Source organism: Helianthus annuus, chromosome 2, assembly GCF_002127325.2.
Source record: "Helianthus annuus cultivar XRQ/B chromosome 2, HanXRQr2.0-SUNRISE, whole genome shotgun sequence".
Taxonomy (NCBI): Eukaryota; Viridiplantae; Streptophyta; class Magnoliopsida; order Asterales; family Asteraceae; genus Helianthus; species Helianthus annuus.
The window spans coordinates 165102890-165120851 of NC_035434.2; the positions used below are offsets into that span (position 1 = coordinate 165102890).

The 17962-nt window shown below is 37.2% G+C and overlaps 1 pseudogene; it reads left to right on the top strand.

Moving 5' to 3' along the window:
* Positions 1–9768: 9768 nt before the first annotated feature.
* Positions 9769–11884, top strand: LOC110899709 (annotated as a pseudogene).
* Positions 11885–17962: the final 6078 nt, after the last annotated feature.

Sequence of the window (17962 nt, forward strand, 5' to 3'; positions counted from 1 at the left end):
ACTCGAGCTTCTCGAACCAGTGAAGAAGGCCTACAACTCTTTCTGTGCCGCTGAAAGTACTAGGTCGGCAATCCATGAAGGTTTTGAACATGCACACAGGAGGTTGAGCATGTTGACCTATTGCGTGAGAATAAAAGACAAGGTTAAGCACGAGGGTCGGTTTGCGAAGGTAGCATCTAAACGTCCTAAGATGGGTTGATATGGCAGGTTATACCTCCTGCAGGGATAGCTGCAAGTGCCTTAGCAACTCGTTCATTGATCAAAGCCGTCAATTGGGCTTGAGTGAGGTTGATACGTCCTCCGCGTCCGCTCATGATCTTCACAATGAAGCGACGTAAGTGAGAAAAAGTGTCGCGAAAGTGTGTAAGTGTGGGACGACAGTAGAGAGTAAGCACACAAGGTCCAAATAGCAATTATCACGTTAACTAATGCACAGTGTGAACTATCTAACCGACAATATAACATAAATCATACCACCTATTGTGTTGAGTCTTGCACGTGAAGTGAAGCGTCGTTGTGGATCGATGAGCACTGTACAGGTTATAGTCTGGTTTTGTCAAAAAGCCTTTCCCCCTTTTAAAACCAAGTTCACTATAACCAATGGCTCTGATACCAATATGTCACACCCCCAAATTCCACCATGCGGAGTATCACCGCTTGGGGGCGTGACATGACCAGGATCGAGCCACCAATCATATTGAACAACGTATTTAAGTAAATAAAACCAACCACAATACAATTGGTGACCAAAAGCTAGTTAACCAAGTTTTAAATTAAACAGCGGAAGCATAAACGTAAATCCAAGGACATAAGTCCATAGTTCATAAGTTTAAAGTCCAAGGCGTAAGTTTAATAAGTTCATAAGGGTTTATATATTAAGCACGGAACATAAGAGTCCGTATCCCACAACGACTCCTTCCTCGTGCAAGCTCCAAGCATTTAACGACCTGTAAGGCATGTAAAAACGAGTCAACAACAAAGTTGAGTGAGTTCACGTTTGGTTAGTTTTAAGTTGTTTCTGAAAACGTGGTTTGTCTTTCGTTGGCGTAATTGTCGTGGGGGTTACCCCGTAGTTGAAAGTAAAATTAACCAGTTCATCCTTTATTACCCAAACCATATCCATGATCAGTGGGGGCTTCCCCATGTGAACCACTAGACCTTACCATATCGACTACTAACGCAAATAAGGTGTGCCCAACGTTAGTGTCTATCATCACTGACAGTTGCCATAGTCCATTAGTACACGCCCGTCCGAACGACACGGTGTGAGGTTTGTTAAACTTAATAGCGCTATTAACTAATGAACCGCTTGCCATTCGCCACGGAGATTAAGTCGATAGAAAATGAGGGACTTCATGATAGAGTTTTGTCTAGTAAGTTTTAAGGTTGTTGTCCTACCCAAGGAGGACGAAAGTACGTAGTTCTACCCAAGGAGAATACGCAGGATTAATATTGGCATTCTACCTATGGAGGATGGCCGTACATATCCTACCCTAGTAGGATTACCATTTAGTTTATTAGTGACTTCAAATAAGCACAAAGTTCCTACACGCGTCTATCACATAACAAGCATCACATCAATAGTTCATGCTCATATCAACATTCCACCTATAGCTACTCAAGAACATGCATACGATATTGCACATATTACTTTTATTGACATATGACATGTTAGATCATCCTCAGATAATATACTCGACATTTAGACACGCAAATTACTACTTTTGTCATTTTAACTTAAATATCCAAAACGGGGCTGTTTTCGGGCATTTTAATAAAATAGTTAACTTGTTCCAAAAATTCCCAACTTTTTACAAAAAGCCTCACGATCCAAATATTATTGTGTAAAAATATCGGGATCTAATTCATCACCAATATTTTATAAAAAATCATTTTCTGGACTGCAATCAGATTCATTACTTTCTGACTGCAGTCTACGGAATAATTCATTAAAAATTCATTGTAAGTCGGATTGACGAAATTCCAGTGTGGCAATTACTACGACATCAGTGTCCATCTACAGTACCAATTTCGTGACCTAGTTCTACTCAGGTTTCAAGTTATGATGAAGAATATAACACATATTTTGAGCAGCAAAAATGTAGCTTTAGCTGCTGTTACAAAACGACACTTTAAAAATAGTAAACCAAGTCCAAAAATTATGATTCCAGTGCCATTAGAACCGTATTTCATAATACATAAGTATAGACTTCAGAAAATGCATTTTTCATTTTATTAAGGTCCGGTTACAGCCAACTGAAGTTTGCTATAATCACTAAACAGCTTTTTGTTTTTAGTTTCCTATTCTCTAACGCATGTTCGATTGATTCCGTTAACATGTTCAGCGAATAATAACGACATTTAACCTCGGTATTAACAAGTAAATCATCAAGCAAGTCAACAACATGTTCACTACAACATTTCATCATGTAAATCTTCATGTAACTTTTATGTTCATCTTCTTGTTTAAACCCTTTTAGTGTTCTTGTAGATTTAACATACTACATCTTTTTAACTACACAACATAGACATGAATAAGGGTTAAACAGAGACTTACTACTAGCTTAAAGCTAGGGAAAATCTAGTGAAGAAGATGATAAGAAATGATGATGAACAAGCAAGAACGAAGACCCTTTGAAGCTTCACAAGTGCAACCTTCTTGAATCACCTTCAAAGCTTGAATGGAACTTGATATTGATGAAGATGATGATGTTTAAGTGGTGGTGATGGTGGCGGTTTGGGGTGGAGCCGAAAGAGGGAGAGAGAGGTGTGAAGTGAGGGAGTGAGTCTATGGAATGATATGGTGTAAATAGGTGCCATACTTATACTTATATGGATGTTCCTTATATTTTGTTTAGATTTAGAAGTAACCAATCTATTATAATATGAGATAAAATCAAGAAGGCATGGTATGAAGACAAGTTGGTGATTGTGTGGGTCCACTTAAGGACAGAATTCGGTTTTAGGGGGGGGGTTGGATGTAAAATTTGCAACTAATAGGTAAACATTAGTTAGTTCCCAAGTATTGTTTACATATGTTAGTTAGTAGACATTTTAGCGGGTGTTATGGTGTACGGGGATCATGACAAGCCAAGAAATAAATAAACAATGTATTTGACAAAAATTTAGTGTCCCGGGTAATGTCCGATTGTTCGGTTAAAAATCGTTTCGTTAAAGTGTTTAATTATTCCGTAAAGTGTCTTATATATATATATATATTTTGTAACACTTTTAATTCCTAACACATAGGAAAGCATACAGGACTATTTAGTAACTTTTCTGCACAAGATTAGTGTGTTAACAAGCACATGTAAGTATGTCACAATAACCAGAAAACAGTTTAATATTTTAACACAGTCACTAAGCACTTTAATTATCATTAATTAATCGTACGGATACATGCAATTTTGAGAGTTGTCACACCATCTATGAAACCCATCTATGAAATCGTCGACATAGTTGCCATCGGTGAGGGTCTCGTTCACGTGCATTTGTCTAGGATAGTCTAAGGGGTGGATGTAATATGGCGAATCATGATCAAAGGTAGCTCCATCTTACCTTTCTCATCTTTTTGACAAGTTACAAAGTCCCAAGCTTTATCTGATTTGATCTATAACTTGATTGAACATGTGGCTCAGTTTGGTTATCTTCCATAATCTACATAACCAGAAACTTATTTAAAAAAAAACATATCACTGTATGTATAAAAAACACATAAACATCTTAATATTCCATCATTTCCATATTAAACCTGCACGTTTGATATGCTTTTAAAAGAATAAATCAATTAAAACCTACATATTATACCAACCTACATCTTAATATTCCATCAATTCCATATTAAAACTTGCACGTTGGATATGCTTTTCATTATTCCATCAATTCCATCTTATACATTAAATCAAGTTTAAAAGAATAAATCACATTAAAACCTACACATTAAACCTGCATGTTTGAAAGAAACTGTAATACTTACCGGTGATGATGGGAGACTAGGCGAATAGGCGGCGATCGCTAGTTCGATCCTTGAACTGAGCGGGTTTTACCTCACCGCACTGTCGTGCCTTCGGGCGAGTGTTCACGGGATTCGGCCCTAGGTGAGGGTTTTCCCCGGTTCGGAAGGCGAGTGTATCCCGATGTGGTGAATTTCGCCAGTAGCCCATTTGGAGGATTCGTTGGCCGTTCAAAAAACTTACCGGTTCAAATGAGGGAAAGGAGTAAGTGCTGGAGAGTTAAGAAGATGAAGGGATGAACTATCAACTAAATGGTGGTTTGAATTTTGATCGAATAATGTGTATTCCAAAGAAGATAAAAACGCCATTAGGTTAATATTATGGGTAAATTCAATGGGCTGATATAATTGTAAAAAAAAAAAAACCAAATCTTACATTGGGCTGGTACGGTACACCGGTTCATACCAGTATTTCGTAACTTACCGGCGGTATAAATTGAATGCCGTTTCAAGGAATTACCGGCCAGTTTCGTACCGCCAGAACAACATCCGGTAACCGGTATTACCGGCCGGTATATACCGGTTTTTAAAACAATGGTCACGATAGTAAATTTCCTAAATCTGCACCTAGCACATGTTATATATAATTACTCAACAAATACGTATTTCTATGTGAGTTATGTGGAAGAGGCGGTTGTAACAAGAATGTGCTCCCTTATAGACAAGGATGTGTGTTTTAATGAAGTTGGTTTAAAGTGATACAGAGGTAGACCACTATGTGCAGTGGCGAAGCTTAAGATTTCCGACTGGGGGTCGAAAACGTATATACCAAAAATTTCTATAAAACCGGGGGATCAAAAACATATATACCCAAAAATTTCTATATGAAAACTACATACTCTCCACTAACAAGTGAAAAGTTCAGGGGGTCACAAAGCTACGCCTTGACTATGTGATATGAAAACTAATATAAACATCTGTAAGTTCCAAGTATATGAACCTCAAAATCTAAACAAAAACCCAACGCTCCAAACCTGGCTTTGCAATCTTTACCCGCCGTCACTCTTAAGACTCTTAAGATGATAGGACGAATCTTGAATGAATCTAAACTGAAATCTTAACATCTACCTAGAAAGTAATTGCCTGAGTGCTTATTTCCTTGTCGTTGTTAGAGTATGTTATGAAAATTGTTATATATATTTGTATTACATGATTAGATTTAAAATGCAACCATTTAAGTGTTGTCATAATTTGCATGAACATCTATAATTAGATTATCGCATCGTCAAAGCACATCATGTAAACACATCGCAAACCTATAAATTACCTTCACGCAAAAATGTACGTGGAGATCTAAGAAAAACAAAACATACCAAACATGGCTATGAAATCTTTACACGTTATCACTTTGAAAATGAAAGTACGAATCTTAATCGGATCTAAACTACATTATTCAAATCTATGAAGAATCTAAGAAATTGTGCGCTTCTTAACTTCATGGTTGTCAGGATAGTAAATTTCCTGAATCTACACCTACACGTGTTATATATTATTACTCGACAAAATACGTATTTCTATGTGAGTTATGTGGAAGAGGCGGTTGTAACAAGAATGTGCTCCTTTATAGACATGGATGTGTGTTTTAATGAAGTTGGTTTAAAGTGATACAGAGGTAGACCACTATGTGATATGCAATCTTTACCCCCAGTCACTCTTAAGATGACATGACGAATCTTGAATGGATCTAAACTGAAATCTTAACATCTACCAAGAAAGTAATTGCCCGAGTGCTAATTTCCTTGTCGTTGTTAGGGTATGTTATGAAAATTGTTATATATATTTGTATTACATGATTAGATTTAAATGCAAAAATTTAAGTGTTGTCACAGATTGCAAGAAAATCTACAATTAGATTATCGCAACGTTAAAGCACATCATGTAAATTCAGTATTGTTTTGTGGCAAAATAATAGTAGGTGGTGCTGAATTCCGCAAATCTTTACGTTTTCTTTTCAAGACTTGTTGAAAATACATGAACATTCAGGTTTGAAGGAACCGGAAAAATCCATTCCGCAAGGTATAGTTATTATAAGCTGCTGGAGTCTCTGGAGGGCACGGAACGAAGCCAAGTTTTCAAACAAAGATGTCAGAATTGAAAAAGTTATTACCGAGGTGAAGTTGGTTGGGTTTCTTTGGGCTAGAAATATAGATCTAAGTTTAAGAACTTAACTTGGGAGAATTAGTGTAAATTCGTAATTATGTAGCGTGTTAGTTTGTGTTTTGCCGTGCGGTTTTCGGGTTGGTGTTTTCTTAATGAAGTTCACGTTTAAAAAAAAAACATCAAAGCACATCATGAACATATTACTCTCATATTAAAACGTACCTCAAAATCTTAACAACATCGAAAAGCTCCAAAATTGACTATTCAATTAACAAGAAATGACACGTATGCACAACTAAATATATAATTTAGTCAACATACAAAATGAAAGGGCCAAAGAGGTAATTAATAGATAGAAAAGAGTGTTAAAATAAGGGGTTGAAGTGGAAAATCTCACAACGCAGCATTATAAATCGAAACCCTGATTCTCCATTTTATTCTTATTCTAAGCCACATCTAGAGAGCCGCATCAGCCGCAGTCGGTAAACCCTAATTCTCCACTGGGCATCGATGTTAGACGGAAGTAGCCGTCTGGATTCAATGGTAAGTGCTCTATAATTCTTGGTTTGTATTCTTAAGATTTATTAATTACACTGACATATATATTCCTGGTGCAGGGAAGTGAAGAATGTGTAGTAAAGGTTGATAACATGTTGGTTGTCCATAGGGTGATGATGCAGGTAACTGACCTTTTATTTAGAGATATTTATTCCTGCATCGTAACGAACATTGAAACGTTCTTGTTCTTTCTTGTCTGATAGCTAACTGGTTGATGCTTTGGAACAATACCTGGGATTGGAGCATCCTGATAACCCCTAAGTTCGTTGAATGCTGCCAATCAGGTACACGAGTCTGATGATTCTATAACAACCACATCTTGATGTTCGTTGAATGCTGCCAATCAGCACTACTGGAACACCGAAAAATGGCAAAAAAAAGTCAGAAGCCGGGAGAGCAAACCGCAAAAATGAAAATAATGGCAATTCAGAGAGTTAGTTGTGATGATTCATTCAAGATTAGAAGTTCTCGAGAAAGATATTCTTGTAATCGATTCCTATAATACATTTATTGTATAAATAGTTATTCAAGGGTTTAACACTTGTTACGTTTTTTAATACCTGTAATTATTTTATAAGTTATGACGATCAAGGAAAGAAGTTTAAAGTAATTATTTGTTGAATCTTTGTATTTTCTTAAAAAAAGTGATTACGTAAAGTCTTCGTATTTTTGTATTCCGTTACATCAAAGAACAATTTGATAAACATGTAGGTTTGTTCATGAGTCGAATCCAGCCATAACGTACAAGCTCGGCTCGAATTGTAAAAGAAAAAAAAAGAAAAAAGAAAATTTGTTTTCTTTAAATGTTGAATTACATAGCCAACGTAAAATTCACATAAAAATATGATTTTCAATTTAGTGATCTGAAATTTTGAACCACCTGTATTACAATTTCATTTGACTTGCAAGTTCTTTTTATTTTTATATCCAAATTATATGTGTTTTAGTACTTTGTCAATGATTCTGGCAATTGAGGAAAATGTTTCTCACTACTAGAAAACTAGGCAATTGCGATCACAATTTGCGACCAACATAAAGCGGTCGCAAAATTAGCAACCGGTTTGCGACCAAAACCAAAATTGTTGCAAATTTAAACACCGATCCGAGTTTGGTCGAAAAACGGTCGCAAATTTTGTGACCGCATTTTTTCAGTCGGAAATCAGTTGACTAGTGGTCGGAAAACGGTCACAAGTACGAGAAAAATAAAAAACAAACGGTGCGACCGTTTAAAGTGGTCACAAATACGAGAAATATATAAAACAACAAAAGTTGCGACTGTCTAAGGCGGTCGCAAATACGAAAAAAATATATATAATTTATGGTTTACAAATCGGTATCAAAATTAAGGTTTAAATATCGGTCTGAAAAAACATTAAAAATATATATAGTTTATGGTTTACATATCCATATTAAATTATAAAGTAATTTACTTATTTTTATTAACTTTTATTTTATTTTAATAAAGCAACGTACAACTTAATTTATATGAATTTACTAATAACATTTTAGTTTAGTGAATAACTCTCATTTTCCATTTCCACTACCACCGCCAAATCTCACGCCTTCCCCACCAAAAATATCCCGCCCGTTCTAATATAACATCGCAAAACACCGCATTTTCCCCCAAATTCTTATCTAGGGTTCCCTCTCCATCTCTCGCTCTATCTTTGTGAATCCATCGGCGATTCTCACAACCGGCGACTCTCACACCGGCGACTTTCACAACCGACGGCTCCCATTGGCGACTCTCGCAACCGGCGGATTCTTCTCACAACCGTGATTCTTACAACCATTGGCTCTCACAAACGACGGATTCTTCAGGAATTGAAAAGCGGTGAGTGTTTTTATTGTTTAATTGTGTTTTCTAAGGTTTAAGTGAGATTATTGAGTTTAATTTTAGGTTAATATTAGAAATGTGAGTATAATTTATATTTGTTAGTTATATACATCATTACACAAGGATTAATTAGGGTTTACTGTCAATTTAATTTTTTATAAACTCTTATTTCAAACAATATGAGTATATGTTCAGTTTTGTGGTGAATTGATAGGCTAAAAATCAATTTAAACAGATTCTGGTTAATCGATGGCCGCTTCAACCTCCACTACTCCGCTCACAACGCAAATTTTGGTTAACTGATTACTCCGCTCACGATGCGGATTCTGGTTAATTGATGGCAGATTTTGGTACAAATTCGGTATAAACTTCGTCTATCTCGTTGATACAGATTTGAAAGATAACTCTGGTTGATACAGATTCGTTGTTTCACTATGAAATTAATCGATAACTCTAATTCGTTGATTTTGTAACTCGAGTTGATACAAATTCGTTGATTTTGTCTGGTTAATTGCTAGTTCAGCTTCAAAGGCTTAGAGATAAACTTTCAAAAATCAAGGTACTCGTCTCACTCCAATTCAAGTTTTCTAATATGTATAGCAAAGATACATTGTTTTGGATAGGGTTTCAAGAGGGTGGAATCTGATGGCTATTTGTACAGCGAAGATGCGCTATATGTTGCACGATTTGTGTATTATCATGCTATGCTTCTTCTTTTCTTTTTTCTCAAACGTATTATTACGTTGCATGATTTGTGTTTAAATATTTATCTGAATACGGATTGGAACTCTAAATTATTGTTAATTTAGCTGAAGGAAGAGATTAATCGTCACCTAACAACTAGAAAACCACATTATAGGATTCATGCTAGTATCCGAGCAATAGCTCGTTTTGTTTCATGATATTCGAACTTTTGATTAAAGTATTGAACATGCTTACAACTGTGATATATGGGTTGTTGATGCCAAGTTGGTTATGGAGCATTTTTGGCTTCTTCATTATATATGCCTTCTGAAATATGCCTTCTTCATTATATATGCTTCTTCACCCAGCCTAACTTATTTTGGCTTGTCACAAAAGGGTTAATGAGTTCGTTATTAATAAACGTGAGTTATAGTCGAAAGATTTTAGCAGTGTTACAAATGATAGTGCGGACACATCAGCATTTGAGTTGGTCCTATAAATACACATTTGGGCTTGGCCCAAAGTCCTAGGCCTGATCAGAGCCCAAAAGCCCAAAAGTTCTGGTCCCTTTAAGCCCAGTTAGGCCTGAAATATGCAATCAGTCCTATTAATAAGGTGGTAGTTTTGACCAATTTACTCAATATTCGTTCATTTGGGTTGTTTTCTATCGCAAGTGGGTAAATGGGTTGAACATGTTGATAGTCATCTTAGTCTTTTTTGTAATACATACATCCTTCTAAGTCTATTTCTCAAAGATTCAGGTTATGATTGAATTATAGTGCTTTTGTTATAAAAACTAAATACATAAATTATTTATCAAAAAGTAATTAAAAATGCTCTGATGGTCACCCATTACCCGAGCCACCTATCTTGCCTTGAATTTGGGCAGCTCATTGCTGACATAAAGGCCAATGCGCCGGGCATCGAGAATGTCATCGTTTCTACCCACTGCCAGAATGATCTAGGACTTTCTACCGTCAATACTTTAGAGGTACGTTTACATACATATTTTTCCGATTTTACTTTTTATTACTTTCGTTTCCTAATTTCGTTTCCTAATTTCGTTTACATACATATTTTACTTTTACATACATATGATTCTTAACATTTGATGTCTCGTTTACTTTTAATATTGTGTTTAGGTGGAAGAGTACAGTGGACTGCAGGTGCAGCCTCACAAGGCTATTGTCGGTGCTAATGCGTTTGCTCATGAAAGTGGAATCCATCAAGATGGAATGCTAAAGAAAAGAAATACATACGAAATCATGTCTTCTGAAGATATTGGACTTTTTAGATCTAGTGAATCTGGTCTTACACTTGGAAAACTTAGGTAATTAAAATTACAGTTTGTCTACTTTTTAGTGTATTTTCTTTTGGAGTAAAAGGCCATTTTCGTCCCTGAGGTTTGACCGCTTTTGCGACTTTCGTCCAAAGGTTTGTTTTTCTACACCTGGATCCAAAAGGTTTGAAATATTGCCATTTTCATCCAACTCATTAACCCATCTTTTTAACGTTTAGTCATGGGTATTTTCATCTTTTAGACATTTTTTTATGATGATTAAAACGTTTGGATGGGGAGAAAGTCAACAGAGGTGGATCTTTATTACTTATAGTGTTTTTATTCTAATAAAAATGTATAAAAAGACGGAAATGCCCATCATTTAATGGAGAAAAATAGATGGAGTTAACGAGTCGGGTGAATATGGCAACATTTAAAATCTTTGTATTCAGATGCGGAAAACCAAACCTTTGAGTTATTGAAATATAGTAGTCATAAAGGTGGTCAAACCTCAGGGACGCAAATGGCATTTTACTCTTTCTTTTGAGTTATTGAAATATAGTAGTCTAACAATTTTCAAATATTATTGATTAGTGGACAGCATGCTTTGAAAACTACACTATTTGAGGTAGAGTGTAGTTATGATTTATGAACACATTGATCTCTAAATATGAAGAAACTGACACCTTTGTTGTTATGTATTTTGTATGTTCAGCTTGGTTATGACATTGATGGGAGGGAACTTAATGATTTCTTTTGGCGGTTTAAATCGGTTGCCGAAATTAAAAAGGTTATTACCGATGATGATTTAATAGCACTGGTATCCGATGAGGTTTTCCAGCCCACCGTTATTTGGAAGTTTGGAGATGTACAGGTACGTATAAGGCCGCGTTTGCATATGTATAGTTTTTATTTTTTAAACGTGTTGAAACTAATTATAATCTACAGGTGACGTGCAGGACTTTAGGTCTTTCAACCGCAACAGTTAAGTTAATAGCAGATGACGGGACAAAACAAATCGCCTGTTCTACTGGAACAGGACCGGTTGATGCAGCTTATAAGGTGGTTGATCTCATTGTTAAGGTTTGATGTTTCAATTTATTATTGTCAAAATGAGCAGGTTGTGTCGGATCGGGTCAAAATTTCTAAGTTATTTACATTTGATTCTAATATCTGTTTTACAGGCTCTTGTAAAACTCCTTGAGTACTCGATGTTGCGGTTACAGCTGGCATTGATGCGATAGCGAGCACCCGTGTTGTAATTTCTACAGAAGACGACCACACGACGACTCATGCATCTGGACACCCGCGGCAACGTGCGGGCATTTCCACTAGTCCAAGATATAGTGAAAGAAAAAGAAGAAAAAGAAAGGTTGAACGATATTATTGCGGGGTTGGTGGTGGAGAAAGATAAGGCGGAGAAAGAGGCTATGAATGAAAGAATGGCAAACATTGAAGTAATAAAAAGAGGCTAGGTTTCAAAATGCATAATCATTGACTTAGGTTTCAAAACGTATAACAACTTTGTTTTGAATATGTATTTTGTTATGATAACTTTGGTATTTGATATTTTAAGTGGAATGTTTTATAATTATGAAAATTTGATAATATGTAAATTTTAAAACTGATATTATATGCAGGTTAAAATAGAAAATGGCTATGATTAATAAAAATTGCGACCGCTAACTTTTCAAAAGGCAAGCAGTCGGAAAACGGTCGCAATTTGTAAAAGGCATGCGGTCGGTAAACGATCGCAATTTGTAGAAGGCATGCGGTTGGAATACGGTTGCATCAAGACCGTCGCAACCAAAGTCCCACAAAACCAAGAGCAGTCGCAATATTTGTGACCATTATTAAAGTCGCAAAACCTGGGTCGCAAAAGATAGCAGCAGTCGCAAGTTAGTCGGAGTAGAGCAATTGCGACGGGTGTTTTTCCGATCGCAGTTCCGGTCGGAAAACGGTCGCAACAGGGCAATTGCGACTGGTTTGCGACCAAAATTGCGGTCGGAAAAAACTAGTTTTCTAGTAGTGTCTGGTTTTAAATTCAACTCAATTGACATACAACAGTCAAATGCGAACTCTTTTTAAGGATAACTTTAGTTAAAGAAATAGAAATGTAAACCTTTCTGGTGAACACTCCTGTCCAGATGTATCCATTTCGACCCCTTTACTAAGAAACGGGTCGATTCGGGTTATGTTTCATCTCTAGTGAGTCAAAACGGCTAGAATATACCTAAACAGGAAACAATTCAGACAGATGGGCATGTAATTTAATGCATAAATCTCCTAAATGAAAATATTCATAAGGTGTAATCATATTGGATTCATGAATGTGTTTATAGAAAATTGGTTCTTGTGAGAAAAAAAGGTGTCTAGGTCAAAACAAACAAAAAATCACATGTTTTTGACACTATTTTGACCCATTACCTGATCTTCCCACTTGTATATACTCTAATCTAAACAAATGATGAACTCTAGCAGCTAACGGTTTGTATATGCAGAATGGAGACATGAGAAAGCTGTAATAATGTACAGCTAAGCATGTGGAGATGATCGTATGGTTTTGCTAGTTGTATATTTCTTTGTGAAGAGAAGTTATATAGACCTTTGACATAGAAACTTACATGACGCCTCACTTACGGTCGTCGGACGCGCAGCGGCAGCGTCCTCGGACGCGCTTAGCAGCGTCGTTAAGTGCACACACAGCAGTCGGACACGCGCAACAATAACAATGTCGTTGAATGCACAGGCAGCAGCGGCGACGGTCTGTAGGTCCCTTTTTGTCGGATGACGAACCTCAAACCTTGTTATACTAACCCACTAGCGAGTGCGGAATCCAAGCTAGCGAGCAAACCGGGATTAAGCAAGTATAAACACAAACACACACGGGTTCACCGATTAACACAACTTGTATTAATGCAAATGAAGGTTTCGGTTACAAGCACAATGTTTACAAACCTAACTTGTAAACTCTCAAAGTGTGTGTGTGAGTTCCGGACAGAATGCTATCAAAGCTCTCTCTTTCGGATGTGTGTGAATCTGTCTAAGTGTCTCTCGGGTGTGCACTCTCAGAACTGTCTAACACAACACACTGCATGGGTATATATACCCATACACAGCAGGTCTGCTCGAAGGATCCGATAGATGGTCCGAAGGATCATCTTTCGGATACAATGCTTTCGAAGGATCAGCAAGGACCTCGAAGGATAGTCTTTCGAGGTCTATCAATCGAAGCATATCTTTCGAGGTGATCGAAGGATCTACATTATCCTTCGATCACTCATCCTTCGAGCCAGACAACTTTCATCAAGTTTACTTACTGTTGACTGAGTCAAACCAGGAGGACGGTTGACTTGGTCAACTTACATGACTTACAAGGACATCGTTTACATCGTGACCGAATACAGACAAAGTACAGACACAAGTGCACCAACAAACTCCCCCTTGGCTGTAGCTTTGTCTTTATCTTCTATAGTTGTAGACTCGTCTCGAACTTCGACGGTCTTTGGTCTTCGAGTTCTCAAAAACTGATGTCCCTTCAAGTCTTCATTGTCGGAGGATCTTCAAAGTCTTCACGTCTTGAAAGCAGAGAGTGTATCAACAAACTACCCGTATCATATAGGAAGTGTGTTGACAAACTCCCCCTTAACATAATCTCCCCCTTGAGTTATGCTCGTGAATGACTTGATCTTTATGAAGTGAGATCCTTGTGGTGTTGATGATGGCCAGCGGCAACTCGATCATCTTCATCAGTTGAGTGCCTTCACGTTGTGTCTTCATCCCGAAGCTTGTCATCGACCATGTTCTCCTAGCCTTTAGAATCTGCACATGCAAGAAATCTAAACGCGTAATGAGAACAACTGCTTGGAATATAGTTAGCATAAACAAATGACACACGTATGACCATGTCACAATCAAACACCGTCCGACAGTTTGAAAGTTTAATAAATTTATCAATTTTAAATTCTAACTTTCAAAATCTGCAAATTTTGACCGTTTATGAAGATTTAGTCAGTTCGGTTTTCAGTCAGGTTTCAGGTAACGAAGACTCGAGCTCCAACATCGTACGATCGAAAATAAAGTAGAAAGAAAATCTTTTTGGCTTTTATAAAGTTTATATTAAAACACAGATTTTAGGCGTGTTTTTGAAATTAAAAGACAACAATTTAAAATCCTTTGAGTGTTATCAAACGACATCACCGCTAATGTCGTGCTGATATGCACCAAACGACGAAACTGTTTAAAAAGAAAACAATAAAAGTTAAGCAGTAAATAAATAAATATATACAAACATTCTTTTTGCGAGTTTCGAGGGTAAGAGAATCATATCAGTGTACGGTCATGCCAAAATACTCTTGTTGTTCAGTTAGTTAACATTAAAATAAGCATCCTATAACAATTATCGGTATTGTTGTCCACTTAAGCTCAACTTATCAGATGTAATCATGGCGAGGGGATACGTTAAGGTATGATTTATACTTACCGACCGGTGTTCATCCACATCACGACACATTCCCGTATCAAGGTATGCACGAGGGTTCATCTTACCGGTGAGTATACCGATTATCATCTGTTTGACCGTATAAATTGTGAGATACTCACTTATTTTGATTTGAAAACAAGCCCTATGTGATATAATCACTTATTGATGAGGAACTTGATTTTCATATGCATGAGGGCACAAGTGCAAGTCCGTGAACAGGTCAGTACTTCCGTACAGCAGAGAGACGAACTTGACACCCGGATAAATGTGATATTTTATCACTTATTTGTTATGGACATGTGATTGTTTATCACTTATTGAGGTCGAATGCAGTATGTATTATGTACACGTATGTATAGTATCATGGAAGATCTAGACTTGCGTCCCCGTTATTTTTCGGTAAAAGATACAACCATGATACCCAGATGATAAGCAGCATAAAGACCGAATATCTCAGAACCTCGGCAATCTATCAAACGAAATTTCGGTACTAAGACCATATGCCAATGAGTGGTTCCCACCTGGTCTTCAGTCGATTAAGATTTATATCACCCTGCACACTTTAAAATGATTGTGAGCCTACCGATACATCTTATATAGAGCTGCTTATCGTTTTTCATTTAAGGTTTAAAGAGGTTTGGATAGACCACTGATGTACTATCATTTTCTCTTTTGCTCGCCAGGAAACTCATTTTTGTTTTTCTATTGTTTTTGTGTTTTTGAATTTTTCGATGTTTTTGGATTTTCAGATTTTTGGATTTACTCCCCCTAAAATCAATAAACTAAGACAAATTTAAAACACAAAGGTATTTACAAAAAATGATTTTCCGATGTTGGTTTTACTCTTGCTTGACCTTAATGCCGTTTACCAAAATTAAGTTTTATCAGAAAAGATTTAACAAATTTTGGAAAAGTGAGTTGGCATGTCGGTAAGCGATGCGGACCATGACAACATTGATGTGTTTCATATTGAAACAATCACGTGTGAGGTGATATCCGAGATCAACGTGTCAGGTCAAAGAGTGCTGTACGAGATAATAACAATTCACAAAGCAGCTAAAATATCGACAAGTATAGGAGAGATTAAGAATTTAAAGGCGTATCCTGCAACTGTTCCGTGCATTGCAAGGAATCTAAGCACTCTCCCAACTGGATATCCACCCGGTGTGGACTTCAAAGTCGAATTTGCAACTACTGAAAAGTCTCTTGACAGCAACAAAATCATAAACCTCCGGGTCCGGCTGGTCTTCCACATTGTACCAGCGAAGGTCTTTGACTTTCTCTTTCAGAAATGGTGTGCGGATGTTCAATCCATGCAAAGGCATCGGCACACATTTCACTTCATTCGTTCCTGAGGACCCGATCAAAAACCAGAATGACCAAGTTTTCGGCACGTTCTTCATATGGTCGAATTTTGCAACTTCATTCAGCCACATTTTCTTTTTCTTTCCTCTCTCTCCATCAAAGGCAACAATTTCTTCTGTCGCCTATCTTGTGCAAGGACATTCCACTATCAACAATCCTAAGACTATCAATAGTTCCTCCTGGAACTTCCTGCACACTCATTCAGAGATTAGTTGGAGAGAGGGACCCAAGCCATTGTGGTCTTGGGTCTTCCATTTTCATCAATGACAATAACTTCTTGTCTTTGATGGTTTGTAAATTGTGATGGTCCCCCTGATGCATTAACCGTTTTTGGTTTCCAGTTCTGTTTTGTTTTATCAGTGTCATTCTTTAAAATTTTAATTTCATTACAGTTTGAAGTTTTTGAATTTGCTGATTTTACAGAAACAGATTGTTTTTGAACCACATCGGTTTTAATTGCTTTTTCAATCCTTTTGACCTGTTGGCGTTTCTGCTTCTTCTCCCTTTCTTTTGCAAGTCGGGGATCTTGTTTTGTGGAAACAGATGGCTTACGGTCAGTCTTGCCACGGGGATCATCAACCTTTCCTTTTTGCTTATGAAGATAAGGGCAATTTCGAATTATATGCCCAATGGTTCCACACTCAAAACATGATCTTCGTTCAACATACCTCGAAGAATCATGTGTTCTCTTAGCCGATGATGTTGAACTTTGTGAACCCGAGGTACTAGGCTGTGAACTGTTTTGTTCATTTCTTTTCAAAACAGTAGCTTTCTTGACAAAATCTAAGTTAGATTTATTTTCAAACGTTTCAATTTTGTCCGTTCCCGTCGATTTCACAAAGTTAACACTTTTCTTCTTCTTTTGATTCGGCTTCTTCTGGACTTGAGCCGGTGCCTTTCCTTTGGGCTTGGTGTGATTTTGCTGTTTTGGCATTGCTGGTAATTTCTTGTTGCCAAATTGTTTTCGAACTTCAGCCCTTGGGATTGGAGGACACTGTGTAACTGTAACATGTGGTCCTTTCTTCCCCAGAAACTTACTTGTCGAATTTTCAAAGACTTTATCGATTAAGGATTGATTAACGTTCTTAATAGGAAAATCTTTGTCTGAGTAAATTTTATCATCACCAACCAAAGTGTACAGCAAGGTCACACTCTCCGACTCCTTCTCAGACGAGGACTCAGTTGCAACAGTCTTAGCGGGTGTGGCAGGGGGATCACATAGAATGTGATTCTCAAGAGGTATGTCCTCATTTTTGACTACCGCATCAGACTTTGCTGGAGCAGCATCATCAGATTCATCATCTGAAGAATCAGCATCCTCAACCTCAACTGGAGGATCCTGTTTCTGTTCAGCAGTTACAGATGTATCTGCTGACACATTTGAATCTGAGGATACTTCTTTCTGGTATCCGAGTCCTGCTGCAAACTCCTTCACATCAAGAGGAACAGATGGTTCGAAGAACACTCTATCCTCCTCATCAGGCATGGCATCATAATTGTGTCTGACTGGTGGTGGACATTTTTTGTATCCTATGCATGTGACATCCCGTTTTTCTTTCTGAACGTCAATGATGTGATCCAACACATAGCTAGAGCTCAAATAACTGTCTAACTTAAGCTAGATCGCATCACTTTCAGTTTTGA